General features: G+C 46.8%; 1 protein-coding gene across 4 annotated transcripts in view; it reads left to right on the top strand.

Moving 5' to 3' along the window:
- Window positions 1-10690: 10690 nt before the first annotated feature.
- CTBP2 (C-terminal binding protein 2) overlaps window positions 10691-19361 on the top strand; it is a 161744-nt gene continuing 153073 nt past the window's right edge. The window contains exons 1-2 of one of the 4 annotated variants that reach the window (XM_068140184.1): window positions 10691-10708; window positions 11211-11291. The gene's annotated coding sequence lies outside the window, so the exon portion shown is untranslated. Of the gene's footprint in view, window positions 10709-10827; window positions 10845-11163; window positions 11292-12125; window positions 12329-19361 lie in introns of those variants that run through there. The other 3 variants (XM_068140185.1, XM_068140183.1, XM_068140186.1) reach the window with 3 other exon arrangements.

The raw sequence follows: 19361 nt of genomic DNA, 5'->3' as shown, positions 1-19361 counted from the left end.
GGTACAAGTTACTCCTGGTGGGATTCCAATTGGAATCCAGAAGAAAATGTTTTGCCATGACAACAGTTGGACATTGGAATCTCCCAAGAGAAGTTACGGATTTCTCTATGTTGGTCAGTTTTAAGATTCAGCGTGCTGGGCCACATCATTTCAACTACACTATCACCTAGAAAGGTTGGACCAGATGATCTTTGGGGTCTCTTCTAACCTGGTATTCTGGTATTCTATGAAGGTGCTGGACCAAACAGAGACATCTATTCTGCCTCTGGCTTTGGAGAGGTTTTTTTTTTCCTGGGCCTGGGCATTGGGGCTTCCTGGAGATTTAATGGTGAAGGTTGAAGACATTTCTTTGAGTGCCCTTTCTGAAGTCTAATCAGGAAATAGCAACAGAAGAGATCAGATTTTCTGTGCCTTTTATCTCTTTAAAGGACCAGAGTCCTACAGCTTATTTATTGCCAACAAAAAAGTAAAACTGCTTATTTAGAAGCTAAGGACCCATCTCCACTGCAGAGGTCTGGTGCTTTAACACTATTTTTGTTCAAGCAGCGAATTTCCTTGTGGGGACCCAATTCAACTGCTAGAAGAAACACACAACCAGTGCAGCTTGTTCTGATTCAGAACGCCAAATAAGCAAGATGGTACAGGGCGTGCTCGCACCGGTATAATTATATCACAGTAGGACTTCCAGTGTCTAACTATTTCAGCTTAAAAAAAATAATCAAAACCCAAGATCCTATCTCTAGCTGTCACTGCTATAACAGCAGTGCTGTTCTCATGCGGACTGTCCTCTGCTTCAGCGCACACAATCTGGCAACGAGCGGCTCTTGGAAGGACTGGTTGAGATTTAGCTAGGGTCTTTGTTTCAAAAATGAGGAAGAGGAGGGGTGAGGGCAGGTGGCTTTGCTGCTCATGCATAGGTGGAATCACTCCTAAGTGCCCAACTGTCGTCTGAGATGATCTCTCTTCTTTAAATTCCCAGTTAGAGATCATGGCAGTCCCTATTAGTGAATTATAGAATTGTTTTGTTTGGAAATGACCTTTAAGATCATTGTTAACTCTTAACCCCAGAACTGCCAGGTCACCACTAAACCATGTTGCTCAGCACCACATCCACACATCTTTTAAATCCCTCCAGGGACAAAGACTTCACCACCACCCTGAGCTGCCTGTTCAGTGTCTCACAACAATTTTGATGAAGAACATTTTGCTTACATCCAACCTAAACCTCTCCTGGTACAATATGAGGGCCATTTCCTTTTGTCCTGCCACTTATTACTTGGGAAAAGAGACTGACCACCTTACTCCAACCTCCTTGCAGGGGGTTGTAGAAAGTAATGAGGTCTCCCCTCAGCCTCCTTTTCTCCACACCAAACCAGTTCCTTCAGCCACTCCTCCAGACCCTTCACCACCTTCATTGCCCTTCTTTGGATACACTCCAGCACCTCAATGTCCTTCTAGTAGTGAGAGGCCCAAAACTGAAGCCAATATTCAATCTCCATCGCAGGAGCCTGTCTTTGGTGTCTCTGGGTTATTTAAATCACAGCAGCAGGCCCAAGGCTCACACAGCTCAGGTACCTTTGTACTGTAGCAGCACCATGTCAATGTTTGGCAATCCACAGGCACTCTCTTATCTGCATTTACCTTGCTTGGCCTTGAGCTGACACCACACTTGCTACATCTCTGGTGACCAGAGAGATTGAAGGCACAATTGTACTATCAATGAAATGCAACTTTTGCCTTCCAGGCACTTAAATCCTTGGAGGGCCTCATTCAGGGCTGCAGTGCTTCAGTTTTATGCCAGGAACGTCCTAATTAGCATAAAACTGAACAACCGGAGCCCTGGAGAATAGGATGTTGGCTAGGGACTGCTGAAACCCAGCTTCTCCATGACCTACCGAGGTACATGGTGTGAGTCACTTCATCTCTTTTCTTCCAGTTTTTGCTTTGATTCTAGCCTGCAGGTGCTTGGGGACTGAGGTGATCTTCTAAGGACAATGTAAGACAAACAAGATGAGATCTGTTGTCTGGGCTAGCTCTGGCCCACCTCACCCCATCTCTTGTCTCTAATGGGGGTCACAACAGATGATTCAGGGCCAACTCTGAGGAGCTGCAAACATCTCTTCAAATTTCCAACAACCAGCAGTATGAGGATTCCCTGAACGCAGAGGAGGTGTCATAGATGACCATGTGCAGTAATCACGGATGGCCCATGAATGGCCTGTGAATGTGTTTCAGCCCCATTTAACCCAGCAGATAATCTGTCTCCACAGCATTTTGGTGGTCACATGTTGCACAATTTCATTTTCTACTACAAAAAAAGATGCTTGCTTTAAAAACCTGATTCCTACTTGTGATTCAACACACTTGTTTCCTATTCCCTCTCCCAAGCCCTCAGGGTTTTACAGACATCTGTCACACCCCCTTCGGCCAGCTCTTTTCCAGCCAGATCTCAGATGATGCCCCAGGCACCACTGTAATTTAAACGGCGAGTGACAGCTAGAGTAAGGCGGCCATGAGCCGGGTCCAGCCTGCACTGGGGAATACAAGCAAAACACATTTCACTTCAACCACTAGTAACAGCCATGCAGGGCAAGTACCAGTGTCCCAGCAAACTGCAGATCATCTGGAAGGCCTGGTTCATCCTTTCATTACCAAACTCTTTTCTGTTGACATTTTAATGGTAAATCTTGCAGTAAACGGCTTACAAACCAACAAAGGCAGAAGTAGACCCCAGGGGCTGTATATTCGCTGTAAGTTTTTCTCTTGTAGAAAAACTGATGAGGTACGGACAAAGTAGGTGAAATAGGTGGAAAGCTGGCTGAACTGCTAGGCTCAAAGGGTTGCATTTAGCATTACAGTGACCCGAAGATTGTCAGCTTTGATTCAGACAAGTAGCCCTTTTCATATGATAACATAATCTAACATAACAAATACTGCTCAGCAAGAAGCCTTGCTCTGAGCACAGCACAGCTTCAATGTGGTCAAAACGTTCTCTCTCTGCTCTGCTCCCTTAAAACTGTGTGTTCTGGGTTTGAATTGAAGGTATCTCTGAATCTGCCTTTGTGGGGCTGTTAAACGCTTCAAGTTGGTACATGGAAGTTCCATGTGAACACATGGAAAAACTTCTTTGCTGTGAGTGTGCCTGAGCCAGGCTTCCCAGAGAGGTTGTGGAGTCTCCTCTGGAGAGATTCCAAACCTGCCTGGACATTGAGATGCTGGGCAACATACGTAGGTGACCCTGCTTTGGCAGGGGCATTAGACTAGATGATCTTCACAGGTCCCTTCCAACCCTCACCATGCTGAGATTCTGGGATTCCTCATTAAGATACTAAAGTACAAGCAGGCAACTGAAGTAAGCCAGCATTTATGGAAGGAGATCCTGTAAAACACAGTGTCAAGGTTCTGGGAGTGAAAATCCAGCCCTGCAACCTCTGCTGCTCTCTGCACCCAAACAGTGATACATTAACACGAGGTCCTCACCTGACAAATGCTTTTAAGAGGGCATAAGCCAGCACCACCATAAACCCAGCCTAACCCCGGCTGCTCTTTCCCACCCGTGTCAGCCTCTCCCTGTGCCAGCACGTGTCTTATGCGGCTAAAGGCAGAACCAGGTTGGGGAACAGATCCAGCTGAAAATAAGCTTGTTGGTCTAGTTGGTTTTTTGGTTTTTTTCCTTCCCAGGGATTAGCGTTCAGCTGGATCTGTTCCCTGATCCACTTCACCTTGCAGCTGCACAAATGCTGTCGCTGGCAGTGGGAGGAGGCAGCAGTGCAGGCTGGGAGCACATGGCCAGAGCCCAGAGGAGCCAACTGCTTCTTGAGGCATTTGCAGCAGCAGCTGAGCTGCAGAGTGGCTAATTTGTTTTTAATCAGTTTGTTTTCATAGAATCAATAAGATTGGAAAAGACCTCAAAGATCATCAAGTCCAACCTGTCACCACAGACCTCATGACTACTAAACCATGGCACCAAGTGCAATCTCCAATCCCCTCTTGAACACTTCCAGGGACAGTGATTCCACCACCTCTCTGGGCAGCACATTCCAATGGCTAACAACTCTCTCTGTGAAGAACTTTCTCCTCACATCGAGCCTAAACTTCCCCTGATGCAGCTTGAGACTGTGTCCTCCTGTTCTGGGGCTGATTTTCTTTCAAAATCAAAAAGAACTGGGAGAGTTTCTGCACACACTGCAAATAACTCATACCTTCCCAATAAGGAGCTCAAAGTACACCATGACCCCAGGGGATGTGCAAGTCCTCTGCCCACAGAGTTGTTCCCAGAGGCAGAGGGAAGGGGAGGGGAGGGCAGGCTGGAAGACGATCGGAGGTCTCAGAGCCTCTAGAGAACACACGCAACCACCCGTGTCAGTTTAGGGTCAGAGCCTGAAGGATCCAGCACCTCAAATATCAAGGCAGCAGCGGTATAAGATAACAAATGAGGGCTGTGTCTCTTAAGAAACCCACTGGAAATACTTCCATAGAAATGGGGAAGAAAAACTATTCAGTATTTTTCCTGGCACCCTCTGAAATCAAATCTGCCTTGATGATTTGTTCTGTTTTTCTGTGTTGAGCAAGGTTCCCCATGTTTTGACAAGCAAAAACCCCAAACCCTTTCACCCTCCTTTCTCCAGGTTCCCTCATAGAACTTGTGACATAAATGAAGCCTTTGCATTTCTAGTAAGTTAATCATAGAATCACAGAATGGTTTGGATTGGAAGGGACCTTAAAGATCATCTAGTTCCAACCCCTCCACCATAGGCAGGGACATCTTCAACTAGACCAGGTTTTTCAAAACCTCACCTAACCTTACATACTGTTGTGCTACCAAACTCCATGTCAGCGGTACAGGCCTTCTAAACATGAAATACAGCGTAATTAAGTGGTAAAAACTAATCCTAAAATAGGGGTGAGGAAGGGAGTTGCTGATCTTCAGGAGCAATGCTTTCTCTCATGGTGCAATCCTTCACACTGAATGACATCCTCATGGTGAATTATATAAAAGTGTCATAGTATCATAGTATCATAGTATCATAGTATCATAGTATCATAGTATCAGTCAGGGTTGGAAGGGACCACAAGGATCATCTAGTTCTGACCTCCCTGCCATTGGCAGGGACACCCCACACTAGATCAGGCTGGCCAGAGCCTCATCCAGCCTGGGCTTAAACACTTCCAGGGATGTGGCCTCAACCACCTCCCTGGACAACCCATTCCAGGGCTTCACCACTCTCATGGTGAAGAACTTCCTCCTCACATCCAGCCTGAATCTCCCCACCTCCAGCTTCATTCCATTCCCCCTAGTCCTATCACTACCTGACATCCTGAGAAGTCCCTCCCCAGCCTTCTTATAGCCCCTTGCAGATACTGGAAGGCCACAATGAGGTCATCTCAGAGCCTTCTCTTCTCCAGACTGAACAGTCCCAACTCCTTCAGTCTGTCCTCACAGGAGAGGTGCTCCAGCCCTCTGATCATCCTCATGGCCCTTCTCTGGACACCTTGACCACCCTCCTCATGAATTTACTTCTCCAGGATTAATATCAAATGGTGGACCTTTTGATTTCCTGCTGGAAGTAACTGTGCTGAATGGTGCTTGTAGACCCATGTCTCTCTGGTGTGAGTTCAAAACTAGAAGAGAAAAAACTCATCTTCTAGATGCTTAGTTGCAGACAGTTTAACAAATCTTCTTTGGAGCAAATTCATCCCCAGTTTGCATCAGTCAGAGCAGTGAAATGAAGGATCTGTTTCTGTTAATGCATTTTAAACCAATATACTGATACAGATAATTCAGTAACATAAACCAATTAATTTCTCAGGGCTCCCAAAAATCTCTAAGGGGAATTCCTTAATGCATTCATATTCCTGCTTGTTGTCCCTATACTATAAATGGTTAAACCAAACTCTAGGCTTAAGTTTCTAGGTCAACAGAACTAGTAGAAAAAAACTGTTTGCTGCCACTGATTTGTAAAGGGCCCAAGCACCTTCTGATTATGATTATTTTGATGAATATTATAGAATCATAGAATTGTTTAGATTGGAAAAGATCATTGAGTCCAACCATTATCTAACTCTACCAAGTCTGGTACTAAACTATGTCTCTCAGCACCACATCCTTGCATCTTTTAAACACCTCCTGGCATAGGGATTCAACCACCTCCCTGGGAAGCCTGTTCCAGTGTTTGATATCCATCATAAACTAGCCAACATAGATGTTTAAAACCAGCTATGTTTTAAAAACTGGTAAAAAAAAATAGATGGGATATTGACATTGGCACTGGATATGTGGCATTGCTTAACATACAACTGTCATTTCTAATGATCAAACATGGTCTCAGAGGGATCTAAGCAGGATTTGTATTGCCTGCTCCCACAAAGCGCTGAGCAAGTTACACAGACAATAGGAGCAGTAAAATACCAGGTCTGTTCTAGTCAATTCATCCTTGCTCTAAATCTGCAGAGAGCAATGCACACACTTAAATTTATGCACTGAGAGCCATCCAGCTGAAGCCCCTCTGACTCCTCATACTACATAAAAGCCATGTGGGAGCATCATCTTTGCAGGATCAAGGCCCATATTTGCATCTGCAAATCAACCTCTTTATGAAAAGCAGATTGTAAATCTTATTTTTTTATTTTAGTTCCTTGCAAGGTCTTGAGTGGTACCAGTGTAGCAGGAGGTGCTGCACTCAGGCTGACGTGTCAGTGAAGTGTCGAGGGGAAGTGTGATTGTGCTGCTGGTTGATGGAGTGCTTCGTGTGACTGCCTGGGAGCCAGCATGTGGGTCAGGAAACTGTGCTTCATGGCTTTCCCCAATCCACAGCTACTAGAAACCAAGTTTTTCACAGGAGAGGCTTGTAATCCCTTCCTAAAAATAATTGCAGATTCATCAGCTATAACCATTACAGACACAGAGGCCACAGACTTTCTGGTTTACCTTAGGAAGTAGTTAAGCTGCAGCACTTGAGTCCTGCAGTTATTTAGCAGCAGCAGAGTGAGCACTGCAAGTGAGCCCTGTCTGACAGGTAAAAGGGTGCCATGAAAACCTTGCACCCCAAACACCTCATTCCCATAGTGAAAGCATTCATAAGAAGTGCTTTTTCTGTTTTAAAGTTCAATTGTTTTCACTCAAAAATGCTGCTGGGTTCCTAAAATGGTGCTGGTAACTTTTAGCACAGCTATCATTAGGTTAAAAGAAGAGAGGAGCAGCTTGGTTTTCCTTGGCTTTGCAAGCATCCCTCATGAAAGTTACATCCCTCATCAAAGTTATTCCTCAAACTAAGTTTTCAGGACTGTTCTTCTCCTAGCAGGGTTTATGTGCACAACTACCCCCAGTTACTCCCTAAGATGAGTGCCTCAGACTTAAAATACAGTTAAGAGAAGGGGGAGATGTGGGGTACCTGCCTTGTAGGCGAAAGCCCACTGACTGCAAAATCTGTCCCTTAATTGGATAACATACCTGGAGGTGTTTTATTTTCCTCCAAAAATAACCTGGAAGATAGAGACCAGGAAAGAGTTCTGTCCCCAGGCAGCAGGATCGTCCTCCTCCTTCAGCTCTTACATCTTGTCCCAAACCTCCTGCTCCCGAGCTCCAGCACACACTGAATTTTGCACCAACTAGTGAGACACAGGAGGAGTTGAAGCTCCTTCAAGTTTGGGCAGCAGATGACTGGAAGCTTTAAGAGCTGCAATTTGAAGTTAAACCCCTTGTTGTTCCGGCTTCACACACACACACACGACCCCCACCGTGTATCTTTTTTTCCTAGCATCTAATTACAAAGGCTATTTCACACTTGATGAATGTTCGATCGCAATCCAAACAGGCTGAAGAAAAATTCACATGCCTGAGGATTGCCCCCTGCTAAACTTGAAGACGTTTGCTTCAGAGCTTTCTTCTTTACCACCTGTAATCTAATTGCTCCAGCAGTGAAATAATTATTTGTGTCTTTGGCCCCGACGTCTGTCACTTACCCTGTTTGTATCATGAGCTCAGTGTTACTTATGAGAAGCAACTACTGTTTTCCTGTCCCATTTCCCCCCACCCCCTCCTGCATTGCATATATGTAACATTCAACAAAGCAAAGAATGATGGCAGGGGTGCTCTGCTGACATGCCATGGACAAGTCCTGGGTTGATGCAAACCACTCTTACTCCTTGCAGCCAAGGTTCCATCTGCTAAGGAGCTGCCGATCATGCTTTGACAGTTACTGGTGTTGCCAGTGCTGGATATCCAAGAAATCTTGGTCATATGGAAATGGTGGTCTCATCTCTGGAGGTGTTTGAAAGACACAGAGACATGGTGCCAAGGGAAATGGTTTAGCACCAGACTTGATAGAGTTAGATAATAGTTGGACTTAATGATCTTAAAGGTCTTTTTTAACTGCAGTGATTCTATGAATCTATGACCAATGCTCCTGCAGGCAAGCAGGGTTTTCTCTCCAGGGGGACCTTTGCCAAAGGTCAGGATTAGATATGTCTTCCATCTGCAAGCTGCTGAATTTTGCTAAACTCTACTTGGGGGTGCCTGGCTGCACCCTACATCTGGATCTCATGAGGCGGCCACAGCTGTGGCCATCTCAGTGCCAACACCACAGGAAATCCTAGTGAATGGAACCTAAACAAGGCTCCAATTTCTGCAGAACAGAGGTTGCAGCTCCTGGCAGCAGGTGCTCAGAGAACAAATGATAGCCGGGCTGTAAACATCCAGCAAGGAGCTCAAACACTTCTAAGAGTCACAATCTTTAGTCTCTTGACCATCTAATTCTGCCCACAAAATGTGATGCTTGCTTATTAATCTTGATGGGACCACTGTCTGGTGCCAGTATTTGATTTCATAGTATCAGTCAGGGTTGGAAGGGACCACAAGGATCATCTAGTTCCCACCTCCCTGCCATTTGACTAGAAGAGGGATGTGCTTTCCTGAAGGTTAGTTGAGAAGCATGATGTGTGTTATGCGTGTGTGTGTGTGTGTATAAAAACATAGAATAATTTTGGTTGGAAAAGACCTTTAAGATCATCAAGCCCAGCCATTCTCTAACTGTACCAAGGCTGGTGCTAAACCATGTCCCTCATCACCACATCCTTGCAGCTGTTAAACCCCTCCAGGGACAGGGATTCAACCACAAAAATCGCCATTCCTGTATGACCAGGATTTCTTGGATATCCAGCACTGGCAACACCAGTAACTGTCAAAGTATGATGGGCAGCTCCTCAGCAGATGGAACCTTGGCTGCAAGGAGTAACAGTGGTTTGCATCAACCCAGGACTTGTCCATGGCATGTCAGCAGAACCACTCCCCACCCCTCCAGCTTCCTTTCAGGTAGTGGTAGAGAGCAAGATTTCCCCTCAGCCTCCTCTTCTCCAGGCTAAGCAGTGATAATGCAGAAGGCTGGGTGATTATAAAACAAAAAGATGGGATCACCACCTGCCCATGTTCTTGTGATAAGCAGATGAGGAACGTTTGTCAAAACATCAGTTCCCACATGCAGGAGGTACTTGTGGGATATAAACAGACGTGCTGGAGCCCAAGACCCCGCTGTCATTCCAGGCAAGTCCCCTCAAACTCGGCGCTGGGTGGGGATAGATACAGTACCCCCTGCTCCGTACGATGCCATAGGCGGAGGGCCCAGCACAGCCGGGGGCCTTTATTCTCTGCCTCACCACAGCAGTGCCGAGACGGGCTGTGGTGCGGTCACCGCTCAGCCCCGCGGCGGGGCCGAGCCGCACAAAAGGCCCCACTCCGGTGCCCGCACACCGCGGGGCTGCGCAGGGTACTCCCCACCCTAGGGAGCGGCTCCTGGTTTTTTGCTGGGCACAGTGCGCGGGGAGCGGGAGAGGCTGCGGGGGATGCGAGGAAGCTCCGCGGGCTCATTGAGCGCGGGTGGCCGAACAAAGACAGCGGTGGCGGCCAGCCCTACCCGCTCCATTCCCTCCCCCGCCCCCCCAGTCCCCGAGCCCCCCCCACCCCCCCTACTCTCAGATACGCTCTGAGCGCAACAGGCACCGCGCCCCGCCAAGCTTCTGTCCCGCAGGGGTGCCCGGAGCAGCTCGGTCCCGTTCTAACCCCACCACCCTCTTCCTCCCTCCCTTCCACCGGCGCCTCCCGCCGCTTCTCCCCCCGCCCGCCCCTTGTTCGCTGCGTCTGTTTGTACTTTAGCTGATCCACTAATCCCCCGAGAGAGCCTATTTGTAGTGAAGAGTATCTATAGGGGGCGAGGCTGGTCCATGTGGGTTTGTGCCATTGGTTTGTAAGGAGAGACCCCGCCTATTGCCAAAAAAAAAAAAAAAGGGTGGAAAAAAAAAACCCAAAAAACAAGAAAAGCAGTGAGAGCCGCTTACCTCTCCCTCTGCTCAAGTACCGCGGAGCAGGGGGAGCGTCCGCTCCGCCCAGCACCGCCTGGGCACTTTCCCCGTTATAAAAAAAAAGAAAAAAAAAAAAAAAGGATGTGGGTGGTTTAAAAAAGAAAAAAAGGAAAGGATAAAAAAAAAAAAGGGGGGGGAAGAGGAGGAAAAAAGAAAAGAAAGGAGCGAAAAGGGGGAGGGAAGCTAAAACCCGAGGGTGAACGACAAAAACGAGGGAAAAAAAAAAAAAAAGGGGGGGGGGAGAGAGAGGAAAATAGGGGAGGGGAGGAGAAAAAGTGGGGAAAATAAGGAAGAAAAAAAAAAGAGGTGGAGAAAAAGGGGAGAAAAAGAGAGGGGTGAAAGGAAGAAAAAAGAGGTAAAGAAAAAGGGGGGAAGGGAAGGGGAAAGGGGGGAAGGGGAATAAAAGGGGGGAAAGGGGGGAAAAAAAAGGAAGGGAAAAAGATAAAGGAGAGGAAAAAGGAAGAAACAAAACAAAAAAGGGAGGAAAAAAGGTAAAAAAGGAAAGGAAAAGAGGGGAAGAAAAAAGAGAGGAGGGAGGGGGGAAAGGAGAGAAAAAAAAAAAGGAGGGGAAAGGGGAAAAAAAAAAAGGGGGGGGGGGGAAAAGCAGCGACCCTCCCCCCCAGTTGCAATTAGCATCCTCCCCGCTGCTGCTGGGCGTCTCGGCGGGGCTCCGCTGGCCCCGTCCGCTCCCGGCGCGGCGGCGGGCGGAGCAGGAGAGCGGAGCGGAGAAGCGCGGGGGGGGAAGGATTAAGTTGGTGTGTCTTTTTTTTTTTCTTTTTTTTTTTTTTTTTTTTTGTGGTGGTGGTGGGTTGTTTTTTTTTTTTCCGTGCGGTGTACGAGCGACTGGCGTTTTTAAGGTGGATCTCCCACAGCTTGGTGGATGCGGGAAGGGATGCGGCGTTGAGGAGCGGTGCGGGGCTGCCGGCGGAGCCGAGCAGGTAATGGGGAAGCGATGATGGTGGTGGAGTCCAGGGTGTACAGAGGACAAGGAAAAGCGAGGACATCTTTGCTTTGGATGGAGGACAACAAAAATACAAGGGGAAAAGGAGGATGGGATATGTGTGTGGGTGATAGTGATGGGAGGCGGCCGCGTAAATTCCGCGGGTGGCCGCGGAGCGAAGTGGGGAAATCTTTTGTTGTGCCGGGCCCCGCATTGTTTACTTAGTACTGAGAGCCGGCGGCAACATCTGCCGGGGGATTAACGGGGAGGAGGCGGCTGGAAAGTTTGGGAAAGGCGGGGATGGGGAAAGGGGGGGGGGGGGGGGGGAACGACGACCCCGCGGCGCAGCCGCCAGCTCCGCGTCCCCCGGACGCCGCATCCGCGAGATGCGGAGCTGGCGGCTGCGATTTTAGGATTTTTGTGTTAGTAAGGGCGATTTAGCTGTTTCATAGCGAGAGGGGGAAAAAAATAATAAATAATTAAGTCCCTGCTCAGCTCTCCGCGTATGACCCGCGGAGGTGCGCAAGGCGGTACGCGGAGCCGTGCCTGGCTCCTTCCTTCCTTCCCACACCCCTCCCCATCCTCCTTCTACACCCCGCAGGGCTGAAAATGCTCCAGTTCCCCCTGTATTTATTTTTTATGCTTTTTTTGGTGTTGGTTTTTGGTTTTTTTACGTTTAAACCCTCTGTCGCCGGGGAGGAAAAGGTGGTGGACGGGGCGGGGGGGGGTTGGTGGGCGGGCGTACGGGCACATTTACGCGTTGCTCTTTTGAGTAAAAATAATACACACATCACATTCTGCACCCCCACCCCCCCCCCTTCAACTTGCTGGACTTGGGGAAAAGAATGGCCTTTTGTCCTGCCAAGGACAAAATCCTGCCCTGGGGCTGAGCCTTGGGTACTTTGTTTGGTCCCGTGGCTCTGCCTGGTTGGGTTTGGGGAGGAGGGAAAAAAGTGGGAGATGGAGATCTCAAAGTAGTGGAAGTAAATTTCAAGCTGCACTTCGGCGCTGCCTTTTGAATCGCCTGCGATGAATGTACGTAGCTCTAATTGAAGTACTTTTAATCATTCACACTTGATTAAGTGCACCGAGACCAGAGGAGAGGGATACACCCAGCTCCCTCCATCCTGAGGGATGGTATGACATTTTAATCCTGTGTTTTAAAAAACGTTAGCGAAGCAGGGGAAAAATATATATTTAAAAAAAAAAAAACATCCACCAACCCAACCCCGATAGCCGGGAAGGGTTATAATGGTCCGTTGTTTCCATACAGATGGTGGCTCACCGATGGGATTGAAACCGCAGTTTATTGCCCAGATTTTAGGGGCGGGGGGGGGGGGGTGTCGAGGGGTGGGGAGAGAAGGGGAAAATAAAGGCAAGTACTTTTCAGTTTGTTGAAGCAGAGCAAAGAAAATCATGCTGGACGAGATGCCTTGGTGACAAAATGCTTTTGTTCCTGTTTCCATCAGTGCGTAAGGGCGCCGACCTGCTTTAGCATTCCTTAAAGGTCTCTTTCCCAAGGAAAATTGAAGACGGGCTCATTACAGGGGAGTGTGTTCAGAATACTATGAGGTGTTTATGGATTCTGAGGTGATTGTTGGATCGCAGACGTTTCAATTACGCATCCTGTAGTGGGGGGAAGAAATAATAAATAATGATTTGTGGCGATGTGTAATCTGTTATTACCATAAAGCTGATTTGTGCTGGAGCTCCAGAGCTGGCCGGGGGAATGGCTTCGTCCGTGGGGCTCGAGCCTTAAACAAAGATTGGTATTCTTTGCCTCCCAAAACTTTCTGCTGCCTGAAGTTCCTGGGAAAGGGATTGTTCAGGAAGCATCAGTGAGCGGCAAGTATTTTTTATGGAAAATGCGGTGTTGTAAATGTCTTCTTAGGGGGTTTTGATTTGGGGACCCCTTGGTGAACCCCACCTGTTAGTAGCAGGGGCAGAGGTTGGCTGCCAGGCTCAGCAAAGCCAGACGTGTCTGGGGGTTGAGGGTGGTTAGTAGCTCGATCTGAGCTCGTCCAGCCGTAGGCAAGCAAAGTATCTTCCCCTTTAAAAGTTCTAACAGAGTATTTCTGCAACTGAGTAGAAAACAGGATAGTTCAGACAGAGCAGTGAGACGCTCCAGAGCTTTGAAGTGCGAGTTGCAGGAGCCTTTGACTTTCCGTTTTCCCCTAAAATGTCAGCCTGAGATGCTTCCTCAGTCCAGGCTTTTGTCATTGCTTTATAGCATACAGATTGTTGATGGGGTTTTCTTGCTCCAGCTTTCCCTGGGTTTAAGGTAGTTTTCTTCCCAGCCAAGCCCATTTGGGATCTCCAAGGACCCTCTGCAGCATGATGCCCCACAGAGCTGCAGCCTTCCAGCCATGTTTGCTGGCTGATTCCTCTTATCCCACCTGCTTTTCCACTCCTGTATTTCCTAACTGGAAAACATTCAAAGGAATTTCCCCCCATAGCACAGACCATGGTGTTTAATGCTGTGGTTTCGCTAGAGACTTGTCTCTGAGGTCCAGTGATAATATTCTTCGTATCAGGAAAAACATCAGCCTCAGGTCCTAGGCAGGGACTGGAAGCAGAATAGTGAAACCTTTGGCCAGGAAAGTAGATTAATCCATCACACTGGCTGCAGTTCAAATCAAACTTCTCCAGTTCAGCTGACTGGTAAGAATGTGTGCTTTAAGGAAAAAAACACCCTGAATCTGGGTTTGCCCAGCCCTGTGGAAAGGGTGGGTTAATTTTCACTGGGTTTTGGTGTTGTTTTCTAGCTCTGGCAGTTAAAAGCAGCTTCACGTGTAAGCAGAAGAAATGGAAAAGCTTCTTTAAACAGCACTGGCAGTTTGTGAGTGTTTTGTTAAAATCTGGTGGATGATGCCATCTCTTAAAATCTGATAGGTGTCATGTTTACTCCTCACATCAGATCTAGCAAGTATTCCTTTCTTTGCTTGCTATTCTATCTGTAGTAAGTTGAGAGTAGAGCTGCTGGTGTGGGGCTTCTTAACCTGGGGTGATTATTACACCTGCCCTAGAAATTTGGGATCATAGAATGTTACGGGTTGGAAAGGAGCTCTAGAGATCATCTAGAGTCCAATCCCACTGCCAAAGCAGGATGCAGCAGCTCTCCTCCCTCCTGCCCCTAAAATCCCACCTTATTGGTATGTTTGGTTATTTGGCAGAGCTGTAGAACAGCACCCTGAGCTCAGCTTCCTGGCCGCTGGGATTTGGAAGCAACAGAGTAAGGACATGTGATATGAATCTCAGAATATTTTATGCCTCTTCTGATGCTCAGTTTTGTCATGAGAAGGATGAAGCCCTGTGAAATACCTTTTATTTCCTCAGTGCAGCCCACTTCACTCTTCGGTGAAAATTATTGTTGCTCTAAAGATGTTTGGATGAAAGGCTCAAACAGGATGAATGGCATCAGGGCTCACAGAAGGACAAGGACTGTGCAGGACAGTTTTGGGGGTGCACTCTTGCAGGGAACACAATGTTTGGAGGAGAGGTTTTGGCAGGGCACTGCTAGTTTTGTTCTTGACACAAAAATTTTCACCAGGAACTGGTGTTTTCTCCACAGCTGTACATGATTCTAGAAGATGTAATTTCAGAGTGCACTTTGTCACACCCATATTGTGCCTGGGCCAACTCTCATTCCTTCTCCCCTTTTCCTGTGGTGCATTGTTTTCTTCCTTCTCCTTTGCCAGAGGAAATAGCATAAGCTTTAGGTGAAAGCATGAGAAATGCCATGACCATCCTTTGCCCCAGCAAGGGCATGGAAACCTTCCTGTTACACACCCTGCATGCGTCTCCCTTCTGTTTAGTCCCATCATGGTGTGGAGACCAGGATCTCTGGCATTTTACAGAGTACCAGGAAGACCCCAGATAGCATTTTCTGTGAAGTCAATGGAGTTTTTGATAACAGAGCACAGATGAGTCAGTTGTTACTTATTTAGTTCTACAGCGACTGATGATGCTTTAAGACTGTACACTCCCCTTTTTCGCACCCTGAGCCTTGATGGTTTCTTAAGAACCAGGAATTGTTTTCACAGCGTTAAACATCTGGAGTTTCTGTAATTACTTTTCAGTTTCTCCTCTCTGACACGGTAATGCTGGAGTGATGTTGTGTTTGGGAAACGTGGTGGTGAGATTGCAAAGACAAAGGTGAAAGTTCCTAGTTTGGAGGAGAGGCTGTTGAGACACCGAAATTTCATTTTGTTATGTTCTTCTTCATGGCAAGAGGGATGTGAACTGAAATTTGTCCCAGTATCACCTAGATTTGATGTCCTACTTGATCTTTGTGTTTTGAGACTGAGAAATAATCCCAGGGTTTGGTGTTGACTTTGGTCAGTTGTGTTTATTGTACTTGGTCTGGTGAGGGAGAAGCACGGTGGTGCTGTGTGGGAAGATCTCAGTGGTCCTGCTGGCAAAGCTGGAGGTGTTTGTTTGCTCATTAGTGACTGGGTTATATTATTTATTGGATTGTTAAAAAGACACATCTGGAAGAGTTAGAAGGGAAAGATCTGTGGTGGAACCAGAGTGGTCTGGTTGTTATGTCTGACTTTGATGGACCCATCAACCCCTAACAGAAATCAGCTGTGCTGCTGTGTGGCAGACTTGCCAGCTTCGTGGATTTTTATTGGGTATTTAGCCCATCCTGAAATTTCATCCAGGAGCCAAACCCACTCCAGGGTGATGCCAGACTTGTTGCTGCTTTGTGGTTTTGCTGGGGGAGGACCTGGGTGGTATGCCACCACCTTTCAGCTGCTCCACAGCTGATGGGAGCTGTGTGCACTTGCACTGAACAGTTATTTTGAGTATTCACCCTTGTGTTTCAAATAGATGGTCTTCTGGGTGGAGCAAGGTAGGCATTTTGACAGGCATCCATAAAGTCCCATCTGTTCTGGGACTTTACTATAAAATGCAAATAAAATCCAAGTTCCTTGAATACATAGGGAGTAGATTTTAATTATTAATGACTTGCTCCTCCAGCCTCATCTGGCAGTAATTTCACATATCCGTTAAGCCAATAAAAGCCAGTAGTCCTGTGGAAAGTAACTGCTCTGCTTACTTCTGAGCTTCTGCCCATCCCCTCCCACCAGAAGGAGGTTTTTTTATGGCTACAGCAACCAGCTTCATTGCTGAGTTTTGGGTTCTGCTGCAAGCCAGGTCCTCTCCCATTCTGAGCAACGTGAGATTAGGAAAGGCCTTTGCCACCATGGTGGCCAAATCAAGGTTGAACACCTCATGCTCTTCTTCAGACTCAAGCGTAGAACACGCAGGGTACCTTGGCTGTGAGGTTTCTGTGGAGATGCTGGTGGGAACCTCGCTGAATGGATTTTTCACACGAGGACTGCAGCAGTGGCTCCCGTGTATGTTAACTTGTGTAATGTTGTCAAACACTCAGCCACTATTTTCTTTGCAACAACGCATACCAATTATTACTTAAACAGACCCTTGAAGCACAGTGCAGAGGGAGAACGTGTGGATTAGAGACATAATATTTACAAGGAGCCAAATCTTTAATGAGACCAGGAATCATGCAGATGGATTCTCTGTTGCTAAGTGTAACAGATATGTAATGGGTGCTGCCTGTCATTTTTAGTTGATTTTTTTTTCCTTTTTTTTTTTTCTTTTTAGTGACCTGTTCAATTTGGGAAAAGAGGAGCTTCTGTGCTGAGGAGCTTGGCACAAAACTGTAGGAAACCCCAAAATTAGCCTGGCTTTTTGGTTATTACTGTAATAATAACTATAATGCATGGCTTTGCAAAGTATAGGTGACCCTGGATGGGAGTAGGGTTGAGCCTCCTTCAAAGGCCTGTGGGCTTTGGGAACCGTGATGGGTCTACAATAAGCATGGGGTCAGCCCTGAAAAAGCCAGGTGGAGGAGATGAAACTTAGTTTTCATGCAGCTGATGCACTGGTGGAGCTGATCACATCATTGTTAGGGCAGAAAATAAACCATCCCAGCAATGAATCACACCTTTGACTCTTGCACAGGTGTTGTGCTGTGGGGGTGTGATGAGCTCTGCAGGTGACCCTGCTTTAGCAGGGGCATTGCACTAAATGATCTCCAGAGGTCCTTTCCAACTCCTACTATTCTCTGACTCTATTAAGCTGCTGTGACATGGTCCCTCACTTCTCAATAAACAATTCCCTTTTGGCCCCATTGGTGCCTGCTGGTGTGAGCATGGCAGCAGTGCTGTCATTCAGGGGCTCTCCTGGCCTTCCTGCATCCTTGAGGTGTCACAGCATCCCAAGCATGCATCCTTATATCCACATACCTGGCTGAGGCTTCCTTAAGGTGTGAGCTCTCTGTGCCACCATATCTGCTGTGGTTGATGCATGAGGACTACTTCTGGGGACAAAGAGTTTATGTTCCAGGTAAAATTTTTAATTTAAAATTGGCCTTCTACAGGCTCCTTTGACTAACTGCATCTTTGCTTTCCTCATCAACAGCTTCCTTTGCTTTTATCAGCATACCCTTTCATTTTACAAGGAGGGCTGGGGGGTGGGGTGTGGAATATCCTTGGGTTTGTGTTAGCTGGAGGGGAAAAACCTGTAAATTCCCCTGTAAAAACATGCTAGGCCAAATATAAGAGGTGGCAGAGGTACCTGTAGAGTTGTCATGAAGTGTTGACTGTTTTATTATTTTTATGCTGAAAATGAGGTTCTGCCTGAGAGGGCTGCTGGAATTAATCAGCAATTTAAGCAGTTATTAGGCTGAATACTGGATATTACACTTAAAAGGTGAGAGACTTGAGCTTTGCTGTGATTAGTTGTGAATAAAATCAATTCAATATATGTAAAACCAAACCCCCTTCTCATCAGCTTTCATGATCCTGCAGTTACCTGAAGTTTCATGTCTTGCAGCACAAGCCTGTATAGGTTTTACATTTACCACTTGTCTGAGCCAGTAGCACTTTGCATGCAAAAATGGTGGAATGTTTGAGCCTGAAATTAGGGTATCCAGAAGTTGAGTGCTGGTGTATCTATGCCAACTTGAACTTTTATCCTTTCCTAATAACAGGAGCATTTCTCAGCTGAAATATCTATTTTACCTATTTTTCTGTTCCTAGAAGGAAACAAGATTTTTTTTTTTAGATGCTGTAATATTACTCTCAGCTGAATTACCAAGACTCTCATGTGTCTGGTGGCCCCGGCCCAGGTCAGGCAGCACTGTGGCATGCCGCAGCCACGTCAGGGCATCCAGAGTGGCGGTGCCTATTGCTTTTTTTAGGCAATTTTGAATTATGCTGACATATTTTTCCCATCTGTAATGTTTGAAGAGAAGAAAGTATAGATCTCTATCTCTCTATCTGGACAACAAAAGCTGCAGGTGTTAGAAAGAAGCAGCACAGACAGCTTTGGGGAGACACAGTGCAGTTTTAGCTTTGTCTAGCCGAGAGTTCAACATATTTCTTGAATTTGTGCTTTCTTGGAGGTGACCCAGCTTCACAAAATACTAGTTCCAGCCTTGCTTGGAGCATGAAAGCTCACTCGTGTTTAGCTCCAGGCAGGGAGGTTGTGGCCAGTGATTTTTGTAGCAGTTGTTTCTGAAAAAAAAAAAAAAAAAAGGTAGGTGAATGATGTATCAGGAGGAAGATTCTGGACAAGTGGGTCTCTGCTTGCATGTTGCACCTTTAGCCACCCTTCCACCCTCTGCTCCGGGCTATTGAAGTTTCTGAATGCCAAAGCAGGGTGCACAGCCCTTATGATATGGTCTGTGTTGCACATCTGAGTGCCAGAGGGGGAAATTGATAGAGAATACAAATCATAGCATGAGGAAAGAGGCAAAGGAATGCAGCAAGAAGCTGTGGCTGGTAGTGATGAGAACAACCAACAGGTTCTGTAAAACAGTAGAAATAAAATTGGGTTACTAGGTGAAGTTGGTAGAAAAGACCAAAAAATTACTACTTAATTGGTGTGGGTTTGGTGGTTTTTTGGTGGGTTGTATTTTTTTTGTTTGATAGGGGGAGGGTTGTTGTGATTCATAGAATCATGAAATGATTTGGTTTGGAAGGGACCTTGAAGATCATCTAGTTCCACCGCCACCTGCCATAGGCAGGAACCACTA

Source organism: Melanerpes formicivorus, unplaced genomic scaffold (genome assembly GCF_026170545.1).
Source record: "Melanerpes formicivorus ecotype bairdi unplaced genomic scaffold, bMelFor1.0.p_v2 SCAF_6, whole genome shotgun sequence".
NCBI classification, from domain to species: Eukaryota; Metazoa; Chordata; class Aves; order Piciformes; family Picidae; genus Melanerpes; species Melanerpes formicivorus.
This window is presented reverse-complemented; position numbering and strand designations above follow the sequence as displayed.